General features: G+C 37.1%; 1 protein-coding gene across 1 annotated transcript in view; it reads left to right on the top strand.

The window, feature by feature from the left end:
* Positions 1-13,798, top strand: part of RPRD1A (regulation of nuclear pre-mRNA domain containing 1A) — a 47,367-nt gene that overhangs the window by 17,859 nt on the left and 15,710 nt on the right. The window lies entirely within an intron of this gene.

Genomic DNA, 13,798 nt, shown 5'->3' on the forward strand with positions numbered 1-13,798 from the left:
CATTTTATCAAGCAAGGACTGTATTTTTACAGTCTTAAGATGTACCATACCTCATAGTGAGCCTTATTTTTTGGCTTGAGATGTGAAATAGCACTGGAAAAAGGGCCTGTTGAGTTTGTTTTACTATTTGTTTGAGAACATATTTCCTGAACTGTATGTTTCTAGACTTTGACTTCCAAGCTTAATTTCTGGTGAAATTCATCCGTTCGAGACAAGGACAGTTCTTCTGTTTCTTCTGTTAGTCTTCTGACTATTGACATTCTTTTGAGTATAACATGCTTTCTGGGTAGTAACATATCAAGACTTAATTTCTTTCCAAATTAGTATTATCCATCTGCCACTATTTTTGAGATCCTACCCAACTGCTGTGTCCAACACCCAGTTGTGTTTAGAAACAAGTGGTTGTGTTCTTGATTTCTAGAAATGTCACCTTCTGTTGACCTGGTTTAACAGCAGTAGGATTAGCATTTCCAGAGAACTTTCACTGTCTCTAAACTTAGGACTAGAGCTTTCTAGACCTAAATTTGCAGGTCTTTTTGTTAACCTTCTGAAGCAAATTTACAGGTAAGTAACTTGTAATAACCAAGCTTTGCATGAGTACAGGAAATTTTGACAACAAATAAATACATGGACTGTCATGTCTGCATCAAAAGTTAACCGTACTGCTTAGTAGGTGAATTTCATAACTCTACTGTGGGTAAGTAGTATTGTTTTTTAACTCTTAAGTCATTTTCTTTAACATCTGTCTAGCTTCTGTTGCAGGTGGTGGCCATGGACCTATCTTCTAATGATGTCACCATCCCTTAGTATACACATCCTGCTAAAAATAAATTTAAGAATCAAAATCTTGTATTGTCTGTTGTTTTTGGAAACTAAAGGGGAGGAATTCTTTAACTGCTCATACTAAACCTCTGCTATTGTCGTCTGTCTTCTCACAAACATTACTGAATTTGTACCTGATCCCAAACAATATTTTTTTGCTTTATATAGCAAACTTATGTGTGGGACGGATAAGTATTTATCAGAGCCATTCCTTTTTCTTGAAGACAAAAGCTTGCACGTGGTTGTTCCTAAAATTTGTAAGTTTGGTTAAATCATTCGAAGTTCCAAATGCAGAAATCTGAGTGTCACTTGTGTTGAAATCATCATTACCCAAAGCAAAGTGCTGTGAAAACGGGACTTTCAGACTTCAGCTTTTTAACTTACACTGTTACTTACTGGACTTAGTTGAACATCAGCAGTAAGTGATGGATACAGAACTTATCCATCACAAGCACAGTAAAGAACTTTCATTTTATTGTTGGAAATTATTTGTATGAAGTGAAAAGGGTGTATTTTACAGTTGCTCTTAGGCCCCTTCTGCAAACTCCCTCAAATTTAGGGTTCTTCTAAAAAGGTTCTTCCCCTTCTTTTTGTAAGGTTTTTTTTTTTAAAGAAGTAAAAAGAAGGTTCAGGGTACTATAGTTTTATCTGAAAATTTGCCTAAGATTTATAGGCAGGTGTAATTCTTCCTTAACTAAAAAATAGAAATTCTTGCAGAAAGATTTTGTAAGAACTTTTTTTTTTTTAGAGCTTTGAGAACTAATATTTCCTATTTTCTACGTGTTTGGTTCACTCGTTCCTTTCTGCCTTCTTATTGAACCCCTGCACTGCTCCTATTCTTTTTCCTTAGCATTTGTACAGAAGTGTTGGTTAGTCCATTGATCTCACTGAAGCCTGGGAAGGAGCTATTTATGTTGACCAGGAACAGAGAAGGAGCTATACTGAACTTAACATCTAGGTGCCCTCATTTCAGTGTGGTGAAGATTGTCCTATAGATGTTTTGAATGTAACAGAATGTAATGGTCTTAGAAATACAAAGGTGACAAGAGGAGTACTTGATTTACTGTTGCTTTGCCTTTACCTTTTCAACAATCTCATTGATTACAGAGTAGATAAACTCTTACCAAATTTCAAATAAAATCTTTGATAATGCAAAATCTTTTATGACTGAACAGCAGGCATGGGCAGAAGGTAGCACTTTTTTGTTCTAAAAAAAAAAAAAAAGATAGCCCTCTCATCTTTTATTGTTTAGAAATGTAACATTGCTACACTTAGCATATGCTGGATGACCTAGTTCTGTTTTTTTTACATAAGGTTTCTAGCTGTTTACACCTTAAATTTGGAAATATTCTTCTCACAAAATCCAAATTGTTATGGAGGAAGTGCTCTGCTGGGAGGCCTTCTGTGTTTCAGCAGATTACATTTAATTAAGATGTCTGATTTTGTTTTCTTGCATTCCTTATTTTATACAGCTACATAAACAATATTCACATCCTTACGCTCACACATCTGGTTATAATTGTGGTTACTTAGCATATAATATGTTCAGTGCACTTTTATTTCACGATTGAGTTTTATAGCACAGTATAACTTGTCTTCTTGGGAAGTTTAATTTTGTCATTGAATTTTATGGGTAAAATGTAGCTTTGGAGTCAAAGGATTGTTTGTTCTGTTCATTTCCAGGTTAATGGTTTCAAATGCAGCAAAAAACAATAAGCTAAGAATTTAAGGATAGTAGTGGTGTATTATAACAGACCTGGGGTTTTCAGGTTTTTTTTTTCCTTAGTGCAAGACTGGTCTACTGATATCTTCCACTATAGCCTTAGATAAAATTAGGGGCATCACAGGATCTTTTGCTTTCTTTTTCTTTTTTTCCTTATACTTACTTAGTACCTTTTTTATATGAGTTTGTTTCTTTCTGTGCTAAATGAACTTAGAATGCCATGTTCAGTCATGTACTTTTCAAATCCACTTGAAGTGAATGGGTTTAATTCCTAAACCTTGCAGTGGAGCAGCTGAAGTGTTCTGTTGTCCTTTGGTTGAAGGTGAGGAAGACTGATTTGTTGTGTGAATTCTATACTGCTTTTTGTATAAGGTTGGAATTTTCTTTGCAGCATTGTAGGTGATCTATAAATCCTTAACTGTGGCAGTAACTCAAGTTAATCTTGAATTAGAACCAAACTGTGCTGTAACTGTTATTAATAGTGCAGTGATTACAGAGCTATTAGTTGGAAAACATTAGGAATTTATCAAGATGGTTTATCCCTACTGAACAGGACTGTTTTGAATATTTAAGATCTTCTGATACTTTCTTGGAAACATAAGTCTCTGTAAGTAGTGATAGACAGATGTTGTTCTCTGTTGTGGTCTGTTTTGACGTTTTGAATCTCATTCATTTCTGTTCAGGGTTGAAGCTCAGGGAATTTAATTTGGCTTGAGAATACTTTTCAGGATTGTATGTGATTTCTGCAGAAAGAGATGATCAATCAAGGTATTCATGAGTGGAGGAGAATGGGACATTGCACCCCTTGGTAGTAAAAAAAAAAAAAAAAAAAAAAAAAAAGCAAAGAGGCTTCATCAGATTTTCTTTACTTGATGTTGGCCTGCAAAATAATCTTTGCTATAATTTGGGTTGTTTTTTTTTTTTGCCTCTTGAGGAATGTTTGTAGCTGTGATCCATCAGGAGAAGATTGTAGACCAAGGATCTCTAATAAATGGATTCGCTTTACTGTAGTTTCCTTATAGACCAGTTCAGTGACCTTCCTCATGCATTCACTTCGACTGCCTGAGACGCTTCATGTAATGTAAATGTCTTGAAGTTCTAGTCAACTTAAAGTTTAGCTAAACAATGCAAGTCTTTTACTGAATATAGCCACTGATGTTCAGAAAAGAATAAAATCCAGTGAGCTTACTGGCTTGTATTATATACCAGAAGGTGACTGGAAAGAGTTCAGCAATTGCTGCAGTACCCAAAGTTTACTTGAAGTATTTGAAGGAAATGGTTTAAAGCAAGATAAACACGTTTCTTATCTGTGGAAGAAGTAGGCTAGCTAAGCATGTTTAGAAACTGCTAACCCACTTTTTGAATGTAGTTGTTTGTTTCCATGAGCATTTTATATCTCTACCAAAAAGTGGCAGGATGAAGTTGAAAAAGTGAACTTCCGTAGAACTAATTTGCTGGATTGGAGCGGAGAACAGCAGCTTTTAGGTCAAATACAACAAAGTCAAGTTTCTTTGCTGTACCCATTTTATGAGAATAGTATTTGTATCATTTCTTAGAGCAACCCTGCAAGTGCTCTGTGCTTGACTAATGAGTATCGATATTTTGTAATGACTTGCAGTTGGAGTCTCAGATACATGGTACGTAATTTCCCAATTTGTATCTAAACGAGTGTTAGACTTCACAGTTCTTTATTCTCCGCACAACAGAAACGTTTAAAGACTTCTGCTTCCTCAGTTAATTTACCAGTGGTTTGAGTAAAAACCCTGGCTTTTCAAACAGATTGGGCAAGTTTTAGATGGTACTTTGCTCATTCCTGTAAAAAAAAGAATAACCTTTTACTGCAGTTCATCATGTTTTAAGGCATTGCTTATCACATTATTCCAAAATTGAAGCACCTTAAATGATAAGAATGTTATAACTTATGTATTCAGAAACCTTTTATTTAACCAATTTACTATTTGTGAAGGGTGGATTTTTTAAACGTCACTCTGCAGCTTACCCTTCAGTCTTCATGTAAAGAATAATAAAGTGAAAGTACACAGGTACTTATGATCTGGGGTATCTTTAGAATTCTTCTCTATAAACCTACAGGGGAAAGGTAGTGGTTGTATCTAGGTGGGACTTGCTGCTGTTAATGAGTTCTTTAGACAGTGCTCCTGGCTGTTGTAAACCAAAACCAAATTGAATTAATCTATTTATGTCATCTTCAGAAGAACAAGTTTTACAGGTATGTAATGGATCATTTTTTATGCAAACAAACATCTGGGAGAATTGGAAAGCGGCAATGGAATATTCAGTGTAATGTGCTTTATCTAAAACTACTTCTTGAATTTTTGAAGGGCAGCTGGAAACTGGACAATGACTTTTAGGTGATTTCTTCGTCAGATGTTCTTTGCATTGACCAGACACATTGTTTTGCTGAAAGAGAAGAATCTGGATTTAAGAAGCATCGAAACTAGCACCTGTTTTTGTCAGTGCTGACCATGTTGTACTTTTTTTTTTAGTAAAGGTGTAGTCTTAATTAGAGGTCTTAATTTTGATGCTGTTTAAACTAGTTGTTTTTTTCCCCAATTTTTTTATCAGTAGAACTATTAAATTTTAAGAACAGTTATTTATTTTGAATACAAAGTCAACAGAACTATAAAACTGGCTTGTATTCTTCCCCCACCCCTTCCCAACCCAGCTGAAATTTGCTTTTGGAATTGTTGATGCAACTGCAAGTTAAGAGGAACAGTAGAGTACATCAGAATGACAGGTTGCTGTGTTAGAGGAGGAGGAGGGAACTCATTGCTAAATGAGATTACACAGCATCCTTTCTCACTTGATTTGTCAGCTACAAATAAGGTATTTATAAACTTTCTTCAAGAGAGAAACTTTGGAGAAGAGAAAGGAAGGGAAGCTTTGAGAAAACTAATCCACAGTTTGAGATGACAGCATATACATAAGCAAGCTGGATAGAAATCTGTTTCTTTCGCTAATGTCTTTTAGTACTTCCATTTAATGGGAAGATAAGTCACTGTGTAGCAGCTGTAGCTTCTGCTGTGCTCTTAAGAGTTCCCTCTACAGCCAGTGTCATTAGGCTGATACTCAGGAGTTCTGCTTGGAAATTTTTTCTGCCATCATTAGATCTAGAAACTTGATAATAAAAACTTTGTCCTAACAAGCTTCTGTATTCTGTTAAAAGGGAGATCTGTACTCAAGTTATTCTTTAATTTGACCTACACCTGTATCTCACTACAACAATCTGGTTGTTTGTAAAGGCTGATGAGAAATACTACTAGATGTGACTGAAAAAAAGAAGATAAATCAGCTTTGTTGAAATAACACAAAGCAGATTTCAGTCAATCTCAGGTACAGACTTCAGGTGTTCTTAAAAACAGTATGTCTTTAGGTACAAAAAGGGTTTTGCGTAAAATCTAATACAGAGCTTAATAGCACTCAGTGTTTGTGGACAGGGCTAGTAGTTTTCTGGAGAATTTGAATGTGCGCAGCAAGGGACCAGTCTACTAGTGGACAACAGCTACATGTATATTAACATTTTAAAGAAAATCTGCATCTGCTGAGGATCTTGTTGGTAGTGCTAATATTTACCTCTGTCTTCACAAACACATAAGGAAATGATCCATTGGCTTCCCTAATTGTGTGCAGCAGTGAACATCTTCAAAGCTCATAATTAAATACATCTAATAACAGGAAATAATTTACTATTTCGGTGTCAGTTTAGACAGTTCTTACAGGAAGAAGTGTTGACCAGTACAAATAAATTTGTAGGTATAGGTGCTGTCTATATGACAAAAACTGCTTAGAATTTTAAAAAGATATATTTTTGTTCTAGGATGCTTCTAAATGCTGCGGTGTGTAAGGACTGCAGTTTCCATGAGTTTTCTTAAACCCAGAGCTTGAATTGAAATTGTAGATCTGTTCATCAGTTATCTGTAAAATCTCACTTACAAAAAATATATGTATATATAATGTGACCCAGATAAGGACCATTTTTAGTTTTAATAATTCTGCTGACAAATTATTTTGAGTTCATAACTGAACTGTTCTTAAGCAGGCATCAAAACAATTTCATTTTCCTACCTCAAATTCACAACCATGTGTAATGGTACTAACAGTTTGTGACCATGTCATACATCCTGCCTCAAGAAGCTATGTACGGGGCTTTGATGAACCTCATCTAGTGGGAAGTGTCTCTGCCTGCAGCAGGGAGTTGAAACCAGTTGATCTTTAAGGTCCTTTCCAATGCAAACCATTCTATGATTGCAATCTCTGATGGTCTGTATACTCATTTCAAATACCTACTGATTGTCTGAAGGATGTTACCTTCAGCTTTTCCATTAATAATTGCCAAGTCTGTATATGCACTTTTCTAAAAACAAAATAGCTACCCATAATGAGACAGATATTAGCCAGCAGGTAGTTCAGATAGCTTAACTGCATAATGGCAATGAGATTGTCTTGTTAGACCAGTAGTTTTCCACTGTGCTTTTAAGAAACCTGTGCTAACTGTTTAAGTAGCAGGTTGTGTAGGTGGTAACTTCTCTATCTTTTCACTAGAAGCTAAATGGAAAGGGGAGAAATACTGCTTAGGGTTCAAGTAAATTGAGTTTTACAGATCAAGACCATCACATTTATACTGATGTCTAAGTAAACGAAATCTCTCCGCCCCACTTGTCACAGAACTGGGCCAAACCAGCCAGTAAACTGTTGACGTTTTCACCTGTGCCATTTTAATTAAACAAAATTCACATGTAATAAAATCAGTTCTGGTTCTGAAGGAGAGTTCAATGAGTAGTACTGATGAAGTGGATCAATTCATGGAGCATTAAGCCAAGAAAGCCAGCTGAGAGACAATGAAAACTGTTAAGGAAAGTTATTCTCTTGGCTGGGCTGTTGCTGAAAGAAATCAAGTTCTTAAAATGTGGCTCTATCTTAAAGCGTGGAGGTGGAATAACGTTTTGAAGAATCATCTATTTCATCTTGTCAGTAGCTTCTGGAGTTCAAGACTGGCTTTAGGTTGAGGACAGTTTAAAAACTGCAGCACTCACTATTGACTTTTTCTTGAAGCTGAATCCATGCAGTTTGGACTGTGTAACCAAATGTTAAAAGATCAGTTTCAGCAGCAGTGAGGAAGCAATGTAATCCACATTTGTTGTTCTTGCCCCACATTAGTGTCTCAGCTTGATAGCTATGGAAAGGGAGGTGGGAAGTTCTGTCACAGGAGTGCTCTTTGTCACTTGCTGAGGTTGTGAAGTGATCCTTTCTCTTTCCTTAAAATTTAAATCCCGACCAAAATAAAGAAGAAAAAACCTTCTGCATTTAGGTTAAAACAGCTGATGTTTTTCAGTTCTGACAAAAGAATACTGAATTAATCTGCTCTGGAGTTGTTAAAGTTTTTCCCCTGTCAAAATCTGGAAAGCTGTGGACTAAAAATGGTGGAAAATGAGAAGTAGAATACAGGAAAACAACTTAGGATGACATATAAATTCTGTAAAGGATAGTAACAGATGTCTGTGTGGTGTCTTGGAGTTTCATTCTGGTACATAGTATGAAAATGCATCTCCAAGATAAAAAATGCATTAGGTTGACTTGTGTAGAGAGGACAAAACATTTTCCTAACACTTCCCAGCTGGTGCTGGCAGTGATCAGTGGAAAAAGGGAGCACGTTGCAATTACAGTAGGTTTGTTAGTATTGTTTTTATCTGACTTCTCAGGAGATGAAACTAAAGCAGTCATGCTGTCAGTCCATTATTTCTTTTTTTTTTTTTATAGGCCTGGGAAACAAAAATAACTTACCTTCTTAGGCTCGGTAGATTTATTTTTGTAAGTGGATACCAAAGGACTATTTTAGTAGTGTTTTTCCTTCTATCTAGTGTCCAATCATTGTGTGTAGCTTGGAACCAGCCATAAGCTGCACTACTTTGTATAGGAACTGTTGAGTCGGCCTGAATCTCTGATTGACCACCTGAGGCAAGCACTGAGTCAGCTGCAGGGGCACAGGTGAATGCAATTTCACCTGAGTGACCAGAAGTGGAGCCTGGCTCCACCCCCTCCTGGACCCCATTTAAGGGCTGACTCTGAAGGAGGAAGGATCTCTATCTGGAGATCACTCCTCTTGGAGCCCTTCCATGAGCCTAGGACATGGGTAAGCTCTTTATTTCATTTGTAACGCGATAATCTCTTTGGTCCAATATGTGTATACTTGTTTGCCATGCACACTTTTTGGCAAAACAATGAATTGTGGGATATAGAAGGCATTAGGAGTATTAGGGTGGGGAGGGAAGAGTTGGGAGGGGCATACTGGGAGTTATGGTGAGATGGAAAGCTCAGCTAACAGATATAGGATTGGGAGGATTAGGTGCTTATTTTTAGGAATCAAACACTATCATTGTTTGCTAACATTTTTCTACACCGCGCTGTCTCATTTCAAATAGCACTACTGAGGGTGAAAATATTGGCATGTGATAATAGAGCTGGAAAAAAAAATCTCTGAAATTGCTAGTCTGAAGAAACTGTTTTGAGCTTCTCTGCTCAACTTTGCTAGCTGCTTTATCTTTGCTAGCTGGTTTCATTATTAGATGAAATCTTGTTTTTGCAAAAGCACCTTTCTAATTAATTTTTGTCATCTGTGAAATGGACCTCATGGCACGTTCTCAGTGTTTCTGGTAACTTAGAAATAAATCATGAATTCAAACTAATATAAAAAACTGCTCACGTAGTTACCAAGTAGACTGATCTGTCAGGAAAATGAAGAAAAATCTGCTATTGTTCCTTTTTCCAAATGAAGAAGGGTATTTGAAATGGGTTGTTACATACTTAAATGAGAATATCTGGAACATTTTACTATCGGAGTATTAATAAGGAGATTTTAATGACTTGTTCTTTGCGCTATTACACCGCCCACCCCTTTTCACTCCCCCAAAAACAGCAACAAAAATTCAGAACAAAGTGAACACAAAAACGCTCTTTAGGATGATGACGATGTTATTTTTGAGATGTTTAGACAGAGGAGGAAGGTAATTGGCTTCTTAGGCAGAAAATTTAGTGAAGAACATGAGCCTTACATTTTTGTTAGCAAACAAAACAAGGACTCTGAAGACATTGATGTTGGCAACAGTATCTGTTGCTAGAAATTCAGAATAGTTTCTTAGTGCAAATGTGATCAGTTATCTGCGCAGCAGGATTTGTTTGCCACAGCTGCAGCTCTGTAAGTGAGGAAACAGTTTTGAAGTCACCTTGTGCAGTGGTTCTAAAGCTCTGCTGCATGAAGTGTTTGGCTATAGAAAACATAATGGCTACTTTGTTAGTCATTGCATTGTGTAAGAGTGTGTGTCAGATTTTCAAAGACATGAACTGGAAGTCATTAATACATGTTTGAGTTCACCATTCAAGACATTTTTAAAGTAACTTCTGAAAGCAACGCATTAGCAGTATGTCCAAAACAGCAATAGAACAACATGAAGTTTGGAGAAGGAAAATTTACATCTGACTGTTATGGCTCAAGTAGATGCTTCCTTTACTCTAGTTCCTCAGGTGTTAGACTCTTAGTACCTTTCTCCACTTCTAATTCCATTTTTTTTGTTGTTGTTTCATCCTTTCTTTCTCTTAAATCAGTAGCTTTCAGATATAAGATTTGTTTTATTCTGGCCCAAATTCTTATGAGACAGCAAAAAAGGTTAATTTTGTTATTGTTGTTCAAGCATTCTGTTTATATGAGTTTTGAGCTACTACTAACTTATTTAAATTGAGCCTTTGAGCTTTCCTGATCTGGATAAATGTATAAGCCCTTCAGATAATGAGGACAGGTAAAAGCAGAAGATGTAGCAGATGATGGTACTCCCCTTAGTTTTACACTGTAGTGCTGCAAATAACACTTGAATGTAACTTAAATCTAGGTTGCTAGTAAGCACAGTAAGAGGAATTATTTTTCAAGAAAAAAAAAATACAGTTGTTCACCACATTACATCCTAATTCACTATTTGTGATTTATCCCATTGTTACTACTTTTCTCTAATCACTTTGCTTTCTCCCCATACTGGGGTCAGTAAGAAAATGCTGAGTGTCTCCTCTTCCTTCACTCTTCCCATCTTTGCTTTGGGTGTCTTCCTACATACCGGGGCTCAACTGTGAAGCTGAATCAAATGCTGTTTGTTGCCTAAGGGATCACAGGGTCAAGGTGAAATCTGGTTTCAGTTTTGAGGGTATTCTTGAAGCATCATACAATCTCCCATTTAAAGTAGCCTGTTTTCAGATGGAGGTGGAGATGATTAACATCCATCAGCCTTTATGATCTGTGGTTGGAAAGTGATGGTCATCTTTAACATCACTATATTTAATAGTAAAGCAAGCTGTGACACCATTATGCCTGCTTCTGTGTGGGAACTGTTGAATCATGGCCTGAACCTCTGACCACCTGAGGCAAGCACTGAGTCAGCTGCAGGGGCACAGGTGAATGCAATTTCACCTGAGTGACCAGAAGTGGAGCCTGGCTCCACCCCTCCTGGACCCCATTTAAGGGCTGACTCTGAAGGAGGAAGGATCTCTATCTGGAGATCACTCCTCTTGGAGCCCTTCCGCGAGTCCAGGACATGGGTAAGCTCTTTATTTCATTACTCCTTTGTAACACAGTCATCTCTCTGGTCCAATACCTGTATACCTATTTACCTTACAATCCGTATACCTGTTTGCCATACACTTCATTCATGAGAGCTTGGCCCACCAGTTTCTATTAATCATTTGATATAAAAAAAACAAACAAAACAAGCAAACATCTTATTTTAACAGATAGTTAATGGGAAGCTTCTGGCCACATCTTTGCAGTTTTTCATTTGTTTATGATTCCATAATAATCAGTGTAAGGAATGGATGCTGTATTTGTGCCAGTAAATGACCTCTCCCTGTTCTCCAATTTTCTACTTTCTGTCCTAGGAAAACTATATTGTTGATGGCAGAGGGGGTGGCTTTATTTTTTTTCTATTTAAAGGAACATATTTAAACAAGCTTTGGTTTTAAGCAGCTTTGATAGGCAGACTGCCACTGTCCTTAGTATTACGTACACTATTTAGCAAAAACAATTTAGCATGCCATCTTGAAAGCCAAATCATTCTTGTGCTTGCTCTTTCAGGCCACGTAGTGAAACAAGTGTCATTTCCAGTAAAGAAACCCATCCTTTAGTAAAGGAAGATACTAGGTACAGCTCCCATGGAGAGAATTGGGTGTTGTTTGTGTATACTTATGAATTTGCTCTCACCTATAACATAGCTATAGCGTTATTTGAAGATGCAGGAGTGGCAAGTTCCGGTTTAAAATGTTCTTATCTGTGGAAGAAACCCGGTGTTCTTGCTAAGCCATGTTATTTCAAAGACTTCTTACCCCTTTGCTGAAAGACAGTGGAATAAAGTGCCAACGCTGTTGTGGGTGCAAACCCAAAGCATGAAGTACAGTCACTATGCATGCTGGGTTGTTCCTGGGGGACCTGTACAAACTGGCCGTGCTCCACCATCTGATGAGAAGCTACTGCAGTTTGTTCTAGTGTACATCTGCTACTTTTTCGGACACTTTATATTCAAGAACTTTTATTTTCTCGTTTTCTGCATTTCTTACTGTGCCATAGTGCTATCTTTAGAACACAGGTGGCACGAAAAGGTTTAGTGGGGATAGGCTACCTTCCAGAAGGTAATCTTTAACTCTCAACTGCTTTGTTTTGGTTTCCTGAATCTTCTATAATTAATACAGACTGTCAGTGAATTCTCTTAGTACAGCGGGAGAAGGTCATCCCTATGCCACTGAAAATACAACAGACAGTATAAAACATCTGTAGAAGAAACTGTCCTTAGAATTTCTGGAAACAAAGAACCTTGATAATGTGTTGTTGGTTTTTTTTCCCTCCTGGATGACTCATGTCTTCTGCCTTGTGCTGAGAGAAACATGAAAGTTAATTCTGTGGAACGTAGATCTTCCTTTATTCCCAAGCCCACAGTCCACTAGAATTGTTATTCTTAATGCTAATTCTTAAGTCCTGCAGGAATCCTGTATTATCAGGCTAATCAGTGCTTGTAGGTTTGGACTTCAAAGTCTTGTGCAACTGTTTTCAAGCCAGGTAGTTGAAAATTATTGTTCTGCTGTGCAAAACAAAATTATTTTTTACATCTTAAGTTTCAAGATAAAGAAGCTTACTGTCACTGTGCTGACTAGGAGTATCTCATTTATTTCATTCCCATCCTCTGTGCTCTATGCTTACATGTGTATAACTTGGCAGATATCCTAATCCCAAATCCTTGAGGCCATGCTGGAAAACAGCCACTGTAGTCAGTGAAAATTAATGTTCTTTTCATGCAACGTGCTCAGAGAGCATATTGCCCAGCAGCAGCTGTAGGTTTTAACTTTGTTCAACGTTAAGCAATAATTCTGAGGCCTGCATGGATATTGCCATATGCAAGCTGTAAAACAATCCTGATAACTTGAACTTCAGTTTTGGAGTTACCTGTGAGCCTTCTCTGAGATTAATCATCTTCTGGTGTCTGAAAAACGAACAATTGGTTTAGATATTACTTTAAAAATACCAGAAATTTACAGTAGCTGCTCTTAAAAAGCATAAGTAATAAAGACTGAGATGTACAATGTAGGTATTAGCTATCTTCAGTTATAAAATGCTCAAGCACCACATTAGCTTTATGTGATGCATCTGGTAAAGGCTTAGCATTTAAATATGTACATTCTTTTTAATTTCTAAAAAACAATTGTACTGTGGGTGATAACAGTTCTGTGCTGGTCTGACAGATCGGTGAGGTCTTGCATTAAAACTCTTTCCATATGAGACACCTCTGCACTGTCTGCAAAATATTCAACATCAAAAATGATTTCTCTTAAGCTGTTGCATGCAAAATCATTGGCTTGCTAATCCACAGTGCCTTCTTTTTCATGGCACGTGTTGGTTCAGCAGCACTTTTTTCTTTCAGTATTCTGTTATCTAGCAGAAATATGCTCTGCACTGTTGCTGTTTTCAACATAGATATTAAAGACTACTGGGAAGCGTATTTTTTGTTTGGTTTGATTTTTAGCCCTGTTGTCTTGAATCTTTTTTGCAAAAACAGCGAGTTGCTTTCTCTGAACAGTGGCAGAAGTGTGTTTGTGTAGCTGTTTCTTTTTAGCTCTGAGGGATGGACAATATGCCCCTCAATGCCAACAGCAGCTGTGTGGCCTTGGGCTGCACTGGGCTTACTGGGCCTCTGCAGTGCTGGGGACAGAGCT

Source organism: Gallus gallus, chromosome 2 (genome assembly GCF_016699485.2).
Source record: "Gallus gallus isolate bGalGal1 chromosome 2, bGalGal1.mat.broiler.GRCg7b, whole genome shotgun sequence".
NCBI classification, from domain to species: domain Eukaryota; kingdom Metazoa; phylum Chordata; class Aves; order Galliformes; family Phasianidae; genus Gallus; species Gallus gallus.